General features: G+C 38.9%; 1 long non-coding RNA gene across 4 annotated transcripts in view; it reads left to right on the forward strand.

Annotated features, from left to right (window-relative positions):
• Positions 1 to 12,606, forward strand: part of LOC103378159 (uncharacterized) — a 117,195-nt gene that overhangs the window by 89,498 nt on the left and 15,091 nt on the right. Inside the window, exon 6 of one of the 4 annotated variants that reach the window (XR_521481.3) lies at positions 4,547 to 4,910. The exons of the other annotated variants lie outside the window; for them this stretch is intronic. This is a non-coding gene — a long non-coding RNA (uncharacterized LOC103378159). Of the gene's footprint in view, positions 1 to 4,546; positions 4,911 to 12,606 lie in introns of those variants that run through there. 4 annotated transcript variants of the gene reach the window in all.

A 12,606-nucleotide genomic window follows, 5' to 3' on the forward strand; every position in this document is an offset into this window, starting at 1 on the left:
ATAAATAGAGACAGAAGTTCTCACATGCTACGTTAGCTTGCTCATTTCCTCCCTGGTATTTTTATCCCATTTGTCTGTATCTTTGACACTAGCCGAATATTATTCTTCATCCCATTTGGAGTGAGAATTCAGAGGTTAGAGGTTTAAATACCAGAACAGAATACAAACCCTCTCTCGGTCGTACACAAAGTCAGAACTTTGACTGGTTGTTAGCTTTTGCAGCCTTTCACCAACAGATCCATCAGTGTCACAGAAAGCCACTGCAGCAGTAATTGTGTGTCAGCATTCACTGGCCCTAAAACAAGAGTTATCATGTGACCACAAAGAAGCTGTCTAACCCCATATAACCTCACTAAATAAGTTTCCTTGTGTTTTCTTTAACGTGAACACCATGCACGGCCTTGCTAACTGTTAGCATCAGTCTTGTTTATCTTATCTGTGGGCCTACAGAACAAGAAGTACAGTAATTAGCTGGTTTGTGACTATTTTCTTGGTTTGAAGCTGTGGTTCAGAAGGATATTATGAACAGAGCAAGGGCTTTTGTCAAATCAAAGTCTTAAGAAATACATACGTTCATGTTATATTTTTTAATTTTTTATAATAATAGTTTCTTTTTTATATATTATTTTATCCTTTTATAACTTATAATTAATTGATATGTAATTAATTACCTTTGAGCGTCTGTTGAATCCTCAGACTGTAGTTATGTAACATACCACAAAGCTTGCTTGATACGTGGCTAACCAGATGTGTTGTGGCCAACTCGGAATTTGATTGGTTAAAGAAACAATCTCACTGTTGTTCATTTTAGGCTCCAGGTGCTGAGCACGTGCACTCTGTCAAATCATGTTTGTGTGAGTCGTACTCACTAAACCTTTATTCATGTCTCCAGACTCTTGGTACATAAGGACATGATCGCTGGAGGTTGCTGATGTTCAGTGATGGTTTCCAGGTGGCTGGAGTTTACATAATGTGGCCCCAACGTAGGAGGAAATTGATTTTCTTTCCTTTATTCTGAGGTTGTGTGAACCACCTCTGTGCACGTGGCCAGTGTCTGCCTTCAATAATGCAAAAGAAAGCTGAAATAGAGTCTTTTGGGTAATTTGAAAGTGGTTGTAGAAATAGAAAGCTAACGGTCCGTAGCGTGAGCAATAGATAACATTTAAAGGTGACGACTTTACACTCTGAAAGTACTTCAGCGACATATATCTCACAAGGTTTTCGCATCATATTTTGCTGAAATAGTCTTGTAGCCTGTGTGGTAAAATGATCATTCAGATCTGGGTGTTATTGTGTGACTGTGGGAATAATATATTACTGATAAGCCAGATACTTATTATGGGGCTGCCAGTAGGGACAAAAACATAATGTAGCAACTTAACAAAATAGCGTTATCTAGCACCTGCGTGAGTTGAAAATATCTGTGCAGTATGTCAGGGTCTGTTTTCACCATGAGACAACCTCTTACCAGCTCACAAGATGTTGTTTTTTCTTGTCATATTATTTACTGCTCACATTGTATTTGCAACAATAACTTGACTTTATCACACCCCGGCGTTGTATTGTAATAGCCAACCTGTAGTAAGTGTTTCTCTATGGGCTGATTGTACGAGAAATCCGTTTCAAACCTTAATCTTTTCCCCTGAAAGGGCTGTCAAAACAGCCAGATAGACATGCAGTATTTGGAGTAAACCGTTTGTCATCCATCTATTCATCTATTTCTTCATTCATCCACACCACCTAATCCTGTTGAGGGTCCCAGCAGGAGCTGGAGCCAATCCCAGCAGTCATCAGGCGAAGGCATGAAACACCACGGACATTTTCATGATGCCTAATTCAGCGTTCTCTGTGTGTGCACAAGTACAAGCCTAGAGGTCTCATGAGTAATCACTCGGTGCTGTCCTGGAGTGCCCTTTATCACACCCTCGCCCCTCAACAGTGCCTGGAACAGGGGGGAAATATGAAGGAGTGTGTGATCGAATTACACTGAACCAACATCTACCAACAAGATATGGAAAAGCAATATATTCTACAATACATATTATAGTGTTATATAAAAACCCCTAAAGATCAAATAAGCTAGGCATGGACACCGGGAGTACAGGCAACGTGATTCACACAAAAGAGTTGACTATATATATATATATATCATACAAAAGAGTTGACTATATATATATATCATTTCATATATATGTATGTGTTCTTTCTGTCTTAATATATAAAAATATATTAAAACACATTGCATATTTACTATATATATATATATTTTAAGTGATTGCTAGTAGGGAGGCACCAAATTTTCGGCCACCGAAAAAAAGTTTAAGGCACTTTAAGGCCATTTTAGAGACTTTGAGGCTTTTTTGACTAAGCAGAACTGCGTTAGAGATATCTGCAGTACAAAGTGGAGTCAGACTAAATGATGTTGCTCATTTATTATTGTTAAATCTGTGGGAGGTGAAATGTGAAGAGAATACAGAATAATAATTAATGTTTTACATCTTTAAGAAAGAGGACCCGGTGTGTGTGTGTTTTTGTGTGCGTGCGTGTGTGCGTGTAGTCCTGAGTGCAGGTAAAGAGTTTGACAGCCCTGACATTTGATTACACATCGAACAACGCCTCCATTAGTCTGCCCTTTAAAAGCAGTTTTATTCAGAGAGTGGCTGATGCATTTCTTTTCCTTACATGCCCTTGTCAGTGGAGATGTGTGTGGGCTCCGTGGAGCAAAATTTCAATGGGTGAGAGGAGAACATTCCACAAAGATGCACTGTTCTTCAGTGTTAAATGTTAAAAGGTTAAAAAGGACTGAGAAAGATCTGAAGTCCTATTTGACAGTGTGAAAACACTGAGGGCTGATGGACTGACCGTGGAGAAGTGGTCAGCAGCGGCTCATCTTCCCTCCTTTTGATACCTAAACATTGTGGAGAGTACTGTGTCCTCCTACTGCCCATTATCCAGCCTACAGACATATGCATTAGTGGAAAAACAACCAAACGGTTGTTTGCCTGGATTATCAGCTCCTGCTGACACTTGGCCAATTATGTTGGACTGTTTACTTAAACAAATAAAGAAATAAATACAGAAAAGCTGTAGGTGGATGAGAAAAGACATAAAAGACAGAGCATGGTACTGTAAAAGTGCTTTGAAAAATATAAAAGACAGAGCATGGTACTGTAAAAGTACTACTATCATTAGTAGTAGTAGAATCTGTAGTAGAAAACAATGCAATATTTGACCATATGAAAGACAACACAAATATTTATTTTGAATTTAAAATAAGACCATCACACTATTTATGGATGATTTGAATAGTTTAAATAAAAATAATCAAGTTGGAAAAAAGTCTGATCTAATTTAGTAGTTATAGGGAAAAAGTTGAGATAATGTTACCTTTATGTTGTTCTTACTGTATTGTTATATTTAATGTGATATTTGTAAATGTCTGCGGAAATCATATTTCTGGGCCTGCTGAGCCGCTTTAGTCGAGGCTGAGACTTTGTTTGCTTACAAATGATATAATAGGATGCTAATTAAAAATCAAACGACCCTGAAGTCCCTGAAGGCTTTTATTATTATTATTATTATTATTTCCAACTGGAGTCAGCGGCAGTACTGCAGAGAGAAGCTGAATTCGACTGACATGATGGCTGTTTTGATGTCTCTGGTGGGCGTCTGTTACTTTTCTCCTTGTTTTATGATCAAACGGAGCTCTGCTGCAGCCTCTGTTTATACGGTGTCAGATTGAGGAATGGCTGCTGTGCTACGCTGCGCCGGGTCAAAGAGAAGCTGAGCTCAGCAACAGCAACATTTCACACTTAGCATAACCTGTTTGTGGAGCATTCTTTCATTAACTTTCATTAATGCTGCGGCATTGTTTCCATTCATTTGGAGTGTTAATTGGACACTGACTGGGTGTTTGACAGTTGAACCAGAAATGAGTTAGTGAGAAGAGAAGCACAGAGTGTGGAGTGAGAGAAGGTAACTGAAGGGAGGCGTGGAACTAGTCAAGGTAAAGTTACCCCAGTATTAAAACATCAACGTCAACCAGATGGGCCTGAATATCACTCACCTCATCTGTAATAATGATTCATTTCTATTGGACCACAGATCGATTCCACCATTTAAAATGCACCAATTAGAATGATATAAAACATCCAATCACAGTATCAGGTACTGTATGTATGACTGATTTAAGTTGTCATAATATCCATTACTACTTACTAATACAACATTTTCTATTTAAATGACAAACAAAATGTACTACAAAGTACTTTGAATTCATACTTTATGATTCCGTGTACTTGCGCTGTTACTTTCAATATCCTTGTAGATTCCTCAGAGTGAATCATCCCTTTTATAATTAAGCATTTTCCCTCCTTTATTAACTTCCATTAGAAAGCACGAATGAATAAAATTAAAAAGGATGAAGTGTCGCCGCCACTTCCATCGGTTAGTGTTGTTTTGTAACTTTTTAGCGTCAAATACCGAACATATTTCTTGGAGGATGTAATGATAAACAGTGTTTATTTATTTGCTCTTCATGTTCCAGCACCAGGTTTAAACCCCAGGCACATCCGCAGAGCTGACAGCATCACGATTACGCTCATACATCATCATAACAGACTGTGTGTCAGAGTTTCCAGTAAAACCGAAAAGGTACAAAAGGCCCGGAGAATAGATCTAGTTGATGAACTACGGACTACGACGGAGCGGTTGGCACATCTACCCCTCGTGTGGCGAGCAGCAGAACTTGTAGCAGAACTTCACCTGGAAATTAAATTGCTTTCTGTTCCAAAAGAGGAGCTGTAAATGAGACCTGATCTTTGATTTTCCTCATACAGTAGACCCACTGAGCGGTCTAGAACGGTCAGATGTGTGTGTATATCCTGAGGTAAAGCCGCATTATGTTGAAAAGAAGGGCATGTTAAAGTTGATTATAGGCTTTTATACAGTCTCAAATAGTGGCGCTTTGGCCCAGAGGCAATGTCTCTGTCATTGGTGTGGAACCCCAGGGTTCACCTCCTGGGCAAGATATAGTCCTGGTTAGGGCGGTTGGTACCTTCCAGTGGACTCACCACCTGCAGGAAGGGTCGGGGGGTTGGTACGGTGCAGTGGGATTTGATTTTAAATGAAAATGGAAGGATGCAGGTATGGACAGTCTCAAATGAGCGGATGCTGCCTAACCTTTGACCCTGAGGTTTTACTGTGTTCGCTGATGTCTGAGAGCATGGCTTTATTTAATTAATAAATAGAAGACATTTCAAATTATAGACTTTGTTGAATTATGATGAGATTATCTGTTGACATATTTTAGACATCACACCACAGCAGACCCATGAATGTTTCAGTGAAATCAGGGAAAAAAAGAAAGAAGGAAAACATATGCAACTTCTCTTCACTGCAGTGGTGGTTGTGGTCTCCACAGCATTATTAGTGTTCCATTAATATGTGCATAAATAGAACATGAATAAATACTGTAGCAGCCCTTCTAAATAGGAACTCGTTGTCTTTTTTTTTTTTAATAGACACATCTACATTCCTTTGTATCTTTCTGTAACTGGGTCAGACCTTTTGCATCAGAAGCCGACTGCGCGTCTGCTAATAATTTTGTTCAACAATGGAAGCTCAACCTTGAAAGTTCCAGTTCTGCTTACAGCGCATGGAGGAGAGTTCTATGGAGGACTCGTATACAGAGTCTGTGGCTCTGAGGAAGAAGAAACGTACTGTATGGTATAGTTGATGGAGGAGTTCTTTTGGTGGTTGAAAAGGCCTTTTCTTCACTCAGTCAGACTGCAGGCTAACAGGGTACATCAGAGGAGAGCACGTTTGATTCTTCTCTGCATGTTATATGGTATTTTTATGGCAAATAAGATAACATTTGAAGACGTTTTTTTTTTTAAAGAGATGGTCAAATGAAAAAAAAATCAGTTGACATCTTTAGGTTATTTTACAGCCCTGATAGAAACACACAGATGCTTTTTTTTGCATATAGACACTTTATATATCTATATATGTGTATATATATATACATATATACGTATATATGTGTATGTATACACACATATATATTATATTATACAATATGTGTAATATTTGGACCAACGGTAATACTTTGTATTTATGGGTAGCAGAAAAGCGAGCAGCAACTCAGTATGACTTTTCGGAGTTTGCCATGTTTTCTCTGGTTCATGCTGTGAGCTTCCTTGGAGAATTTCCACAGTGAGACCTGATGTCTCTAGAGACACATCTGAGGCAGCAGGAAGATGACAGTTAGCACATTAATGTAACACACACAGGGATTTTCCTTTTTCCCCATTTATAAACTACATCATTACAGCGGTTGTTAACACTATCGGCCGCCTAAATAAAACCTATGCTTTTTGATGAGATCCTTTGTGTTAAATTCGAAATGAGGAGCAAGAATTGGGACAGCACGATGCACAGCGTGACAGACATCCATGGAAGACGTCATGTTGCTTTTGTTCAGGATAAAACTGCCTTGATTGTGCAGCACAACAAAAGGGGTGATAAATTATTCAGGCTCCCTCACTCTTCCCCCTATGGCTGTCCATTTACAGCCATTTACTTTCATCTGAGTGGACGTGTTCTTCTGCTGTTGTTCCTCAGTGATGTGCCAGTTTTAAAATGGCAGCGCGAAGCATGTGACCTCTGAGCAGGACTGGGCCGTCTCTCTGATGTCTAATTTATTCATTAAATTAGACTGTTTGGGCGTGTGCCCCACGTTGTAAATAATGTAGAATATGAAAGTGCCTGTGGAATAAGATGAACGAATCATGCAGGGATATCAGTGCTGTATGTTAATACCAAGGTGAAATATTACAGGAGTCAGGAATGGAAAAAGAGGAAGAGGAAGGACGAGACGAGTGTGGTAGTCCGATGATAACACTGTTTGCCATACTGTAGCCCAAAGAAAGACATCCCTCTCAAGGCCTGTGCAGTGTGTCATCTGTCTCCACTGTTACTGTGAGTCCTGCTGATGCGAGCCTTTGTGCAGCTGCTGCCAGAAAAAAAAGAAGACGGTTCTTTGCCCCTTCTGTGAAGCATGTCGTTCTGGTCTTAATGCTCTCATCTCCAAATCAGGTTGTCTCTGCAGTTTCACCCTGCAAATGGAGTCTGTATTTAAAGGAGAAACGAAAGAGCCAAGAAAATGTCAAATTCTTGCAGGACATCGGTTCATCTCTGGAGGCTGTGATCTTAGTGTTGCTACCACAACAGCTGCCCAGTCATGCTCCTCTGTCTCTATTTACATGGAGACTAAAAGCTTCTGTTCAGGCCATGCTACATAGAGCTTTAATCATCTTTTTAGAAACTAACGAGAGCTGCACTGATCCAACACTTACAGGCTGAAGCTAACATGTCGTTAGCCTGGAAATACTTCACAGTGAGCCAAGAAAGCTATGGAACAGTAGTAGTAATCTTCAGTAGACGCTGCACTGTTGTAACTGCATTAGTCAAGCCTAATCCGACACTTGAAACACCATTATCCAGTCGCACATGCTCAGATACAAGGCTAACACCAGTGCTTTTTTTTTTACAGTAATGTCAGTAAAATCTTAGGTTACTGTAAAATTAAAAGTAATGTAAAAAAATTGATTTTTTTCAACGCTGTCTCAAGGTCACTGCACGACCTTTACAACAAAGAGACACACGTTTACAGAAATCCTGATACAAACTTATACTGAAATAACCGGCAGGAACAAGGACATGGATTTTTCTGGGCAGGACATATTTTACTTCACGAGTAATAAATTGCTGAAGTCAGCCTGGCACACTTTCACCACAGTCTCAGTGACAGTATGAGAGGAGAAGGAGGAGGAGAACGACGTGTTTGAAGCAGTGGTGGAAGATTTGTTGTTATAATTCACAACTGCAAGGAAGAAAAAAAGTCTTCAACCCCTCGGACTTACAACACTGACTATTTACAAACTAGTCCTTGAACAACTCAAGGGAAGAGGTTCTGCCCGGCTCATGTGTCAGGACCAAGCAGCACAAATTTCCAAACCAGGAAAAAAATGATGTAATTTGTTTTTCCTGCAGCTGCAGGAGAGAGAACAAATTTCACGCTTCATGCAGAGTATGTATCAGCCTTAAGGCCGACTAATGGAACACCGTCATTTGTAATATGCCAGTGGATGTATACAGTGGACGGGGTGGAGAGCAGTTAAAGGACCTGAAGTCTGAGCGTTCTGTGAAAGCACCGTTGAAGTGGTGCTTTGTTGGTGACGGACAGGAACGATAAACAGGAACAACATATATAACATATAAATATATACTTTATTTTCTGGGGACCCGTATTTTAAAAGCCACAAACCTTCACGACCCAAGTCAATAGATGACCCAAAAATAAATCTCTTGCGACCCAACTGAGGGTCACAACCCACTCTTTGGGAAACAATGACATATGATATATAATAGATTATATACAGTACACCTGTGTAACTGTACTGCATGTTTACGAAGCCTTCTGCCAGGAAGCAGCTGTGACCAGACCCCATTGGCTGTTCACTGGAGTTTCTAACTTTACATTCAAAAACTGTTGAATATGTGTTTTGATTGGTAGATTATACATATACTGTACATGTATATCAACAGTATAAAACGGCAGAGTTTCCTGTTGATGATACACTTACTGTTTTGTGTATATTGCACGTATAATCTGTGTTTACAGTGAATACAGATTATTGCAGTACTCCCTCCTGTTGTTATTTTCTTTATGACTAAGAATATAAATGAATTCATCAGCAAGTAGATGAGCTCGAATATGTAAAACCCCTGATATAAATATTTATTTGTAATTTTTTTTGTGCATCCACTTTTTTTCTTTCCTGTACCTTTACGCAGACAAACCCATTTTTAAAATTTAATTTATACAATATATTATTTATAATTCTTTTCAGTTTACCTTACCAGTATTGTTATACCAGCAGGCGAATTTTAGTGAATGTGATTTGAACTACACTTTTGTCTCTAGCTGTAACATCACACTTTGGAAGTGTGGTATCGCTCCCCGTTGGACAGTAAAACAGTGTGTGGCGTTTGTGTTGGAGCAGAAAAAGGAAAGTTGGAGTGAGTTCACCGAGGCTAACTGAGGCTCTTCTTCAGATGAATGTGTCTCCAGGTGTGGAACGGTCAAAGTAAAAACAGTTTCTGTCCCCTTACTTCTGCTTAAAGTGCTGAGTGTGGTAAAGTAAATATAATTTAAAATATCAGTGTGACATTTAGGACTAGAACTTGTATGCTCTTGTGTGCGTTTGTTCACGTTATTCTACCACAGTGATTAATGAGACAGAAGGTCCAATATGACAATGACCCTTTGTATGTTTGAATGTTGGCAACATTCAAATCTAGAGAAGAGTTAGTTTTATAAAATTTAGTGTTTTTATAATCTTATTTTGCGGTTGTGTGTGAAAAAGTTTGCACACTTTCCAATTAAAAAACGTAAAATCCAAACTGCTTTTGGATTCCTGCAGTTTTACTGTATAAAAAGTGAAACAGCTCAATTCTTCTGTGCCTCCAACGATGGAGCAGACAGGTGTGGAGGGGAGACGACAGGGAGGCAGGCCTGGAGCTTTCTCTACGTATAGAGTCTCTCTGTTAAAACAATGGCTGTCCTTAGGCGAGACAGGCTCATCTGAACCGAGTTAGGACTGCAGTGCTGTCAGGGAAAGACTTTCACAGTGACAGGATCAGAATCCACAAGGTAAAAAAAAAAAAAAACAGGTCTAGAAACTCAGGTCTGCATGACTTCAGATCGATTTTTAAATTGACACTAATTTTAATAGAAGTGAAGTCAGTAATTTGTCGCTAATGAGGTAGTTGATATTTTACAGTCGTGCAGTTGTCAGTAATAATCTATATTCACTGAAAATATACAGCTTCAATAGAGCATTTACAACGGATAACTCAGCTGCACACACACACATATATATACTTAATGCATATGTTAGAGGTAGACTGACTGCAATTTTGGACAGATTCAGATTTCCGGCATACTTACAAAAACATACATACAAATACTTATATATTTGTGTTAAATGTCTGTTAAATGCAGAGGTCAAATTCCGTTGTGTGCAGTGGTGTGTGTCACAATGTCACAATGACAAGGAGTTCACTTTCTTCCTTTCCTTATATATATATATATATACAAAAAAAAAAATCTATATATATATATATCATCATTAAAACCTCCTGGTTGTGTGATACACCTCGAGTGTCATTAATGCCGCTGCTAGTCAACGTTTACATCCCAGGTCTGAGAACATATGCTTACGTCGACCGCAGCAACGTGACGGATTCAAATGTAAACACCTTTGCTCTTCACGCACAGCGGGGAGACGGCAGACAGCAATCAGCCTCACCCATGTGAAATGAGTCGGAAAGTCATCGGCGGGTGTGCCGCTGAGATGAATATGTAAAGCATTACGTTGATCTGATCTGCTGCGATGGCATTTACTTGATTAATTGAAGTTAGCATTTTTTTGACTCTTGAAGGCCTGACAATGAAAGTTTGCTGAGCATGTCTAATCAAAGGTCAACTCACTCCAACTTTTTTGTTGCCCCAAAGCAGGGGTCACTGGGGTAAGACAAGTGCAGTCTGTGAATTTAATCAGGAGGAGTTGAGCGTTTAGATGCTTTGGCGTCAACATGCAGGAAGTGATGTGAGAAATGCAGTGTGAATATGGATGAGTGACCGTGACAGAGTCCAGTCACAGCAGCACTGAGGCCGTTCTCTGAGGTAGAGACGCAGTCGTCATTTAATTAACCAAACTGTCTGTGGCTTAACTCATATTCAGCAGTTGTGGTGTACGTCTGGTTTTTCCATTAGCTGTGTAGTAAAAAAAAAAAAAAACTAGTTTGAGTTTACTGTACAGGAGAGTGCAGCACTGAAGGTGTTTATTATTATTATCTTTATTAATAATTAATATTATTCAAGAATAAATTATACTTAAACATTAAGTTTAATGAACCTTTGGTCAAGTGTTTCCTTGTGGTACAGCTGCTAGCTCTTACATTAGCTAACTAGTAGTTAGCTAACTAGTAGTTAGCTAATGTCTGTTCTTTTCTATGCTTCTTTGATTTTTCATACACATTAAATTATCGCCTCATGTAATTATTCCTATAACTATAAGGCCATCTCTTGACATTTAGCTGACCAACACATCCTCATTAGCGGAGACTGCTTAGTCAGTAATAAAATGTAATGTTAATCCCAATGTTGAAACAGTGGAAAATAATGATGTTAATAAAGTCACGGGTCAGAGTTCGAGAAGTCACACTTCAACATGTGTTATGATGAAAAGCTTGAAAAGGGGAAAAACTAATTAATGACTCATTAGCTCAAATCAGTACGAGCCAGAAAAAGTCAATAAATGTAGTTATAAACTCATGTCGTGTGTTCCAGCTGAGGTAAAAGATAAATGCAGACATGGATGAAATCAAGTGTTTAAATGGTAAACTTAATCAATTCAAAACTATCAGGGAGGACTTCTTTAGAGACACCTGGGTCAAGTGGTTAATATAAATCTTCACAACCTTGAAAGGAATAGTAACACATGGAAGCACTACAGAAATAAATCCTGCCCCTGCTGGCCGCTAAGTTTGCCTCATTAAAAATCCACATGGAAGAAAGAAAGAAAGAAAGAATCATCATAACCTAATTAACTCAAAATAAAGAAGTACACATTTATTAGATATTTTTTATTATTTATTTAAATTTAATGAAATATAATTTTACAAAAATCCTGAACATGAAGTGTTTGTTCATTTTTATCATTTTAAAAATTAAAAAAAAACGGGCCGGATTGAACACCATAGAGGTCCGGTTTTGACTAGCGGGCCCTATGTTTGACACGCCAATTCGAAACATTTTAAACAACAATATTATAAATATAAACAATATTTGTTTGACACGCCAATTCGAAACATTTTAGTTTGAAAATAAGACGAAAAGCAACTCCTTCAGTTCAATTTCCTCCTACGAACAGAGAGCGTTTTTAAATCAGATCATTTTGTTATAGATTTGACGCTCGATCTAATTGGATGTTGTTCCTTTTTTTCTGCGATTTATTGGAGACATCAAATTGCTCTAGACGTCAGGTGCTCACTGGGGAAATCCCTGACTTGTTTTGCAAATGATGTGTCAGGCCTGCAGGGAGGAGCGTGGTTTGATTTTTATACTGCAGAAATGAATGCGGCTTCATGAACGCGATTTGTGGCAAATGTTATTTAACAGTGTGTTACTTCAGCTTTCCCGCCGAAATGCTGTAATATTCTTTGGGGATAATTCGATTACAAAAAGTGACCTGTACCACATATGTTTTCAAAATGGAGGGAAAATCACTTTTTAACGAGCATTTAATCAGGAAAGGAGCTTAAATTGATTCCTGAGAAGCTGGGAGCGTGTAATACAGTTGACATGATGCACTGCCATCAATAGCAGCAATTTATCTATCGGCCAGTAAATGGAGTGGAACAGTGGAAGTGCAGTAAATGGGACATAAACCTTTTTCCGAGGCTTTAGAGCAGGCTGGTCTGATCTGTGCTGTCAGCTGAAAGACCACCACACTGGGCGGCAGCTCAAAGAAATGC

The sequence above is a fragment of the Cynoglossus semilaevis genome, chromosome 4 (assembly GCF_000523025.1).
Source record: "Cynoglossus semilaevis isolate Cse_v1.0 chromosome 4, Cse_v1.0, whole genome shotgun sequence".
NCBI classification, from domain to species: domain Eukaryota; kingdom Metazoa; phylum Chordata; class Actinopteri; order Pleuronectiformes; family Cynoglossidae; genus Cynoglossus; species Cynoglossus semilaevis.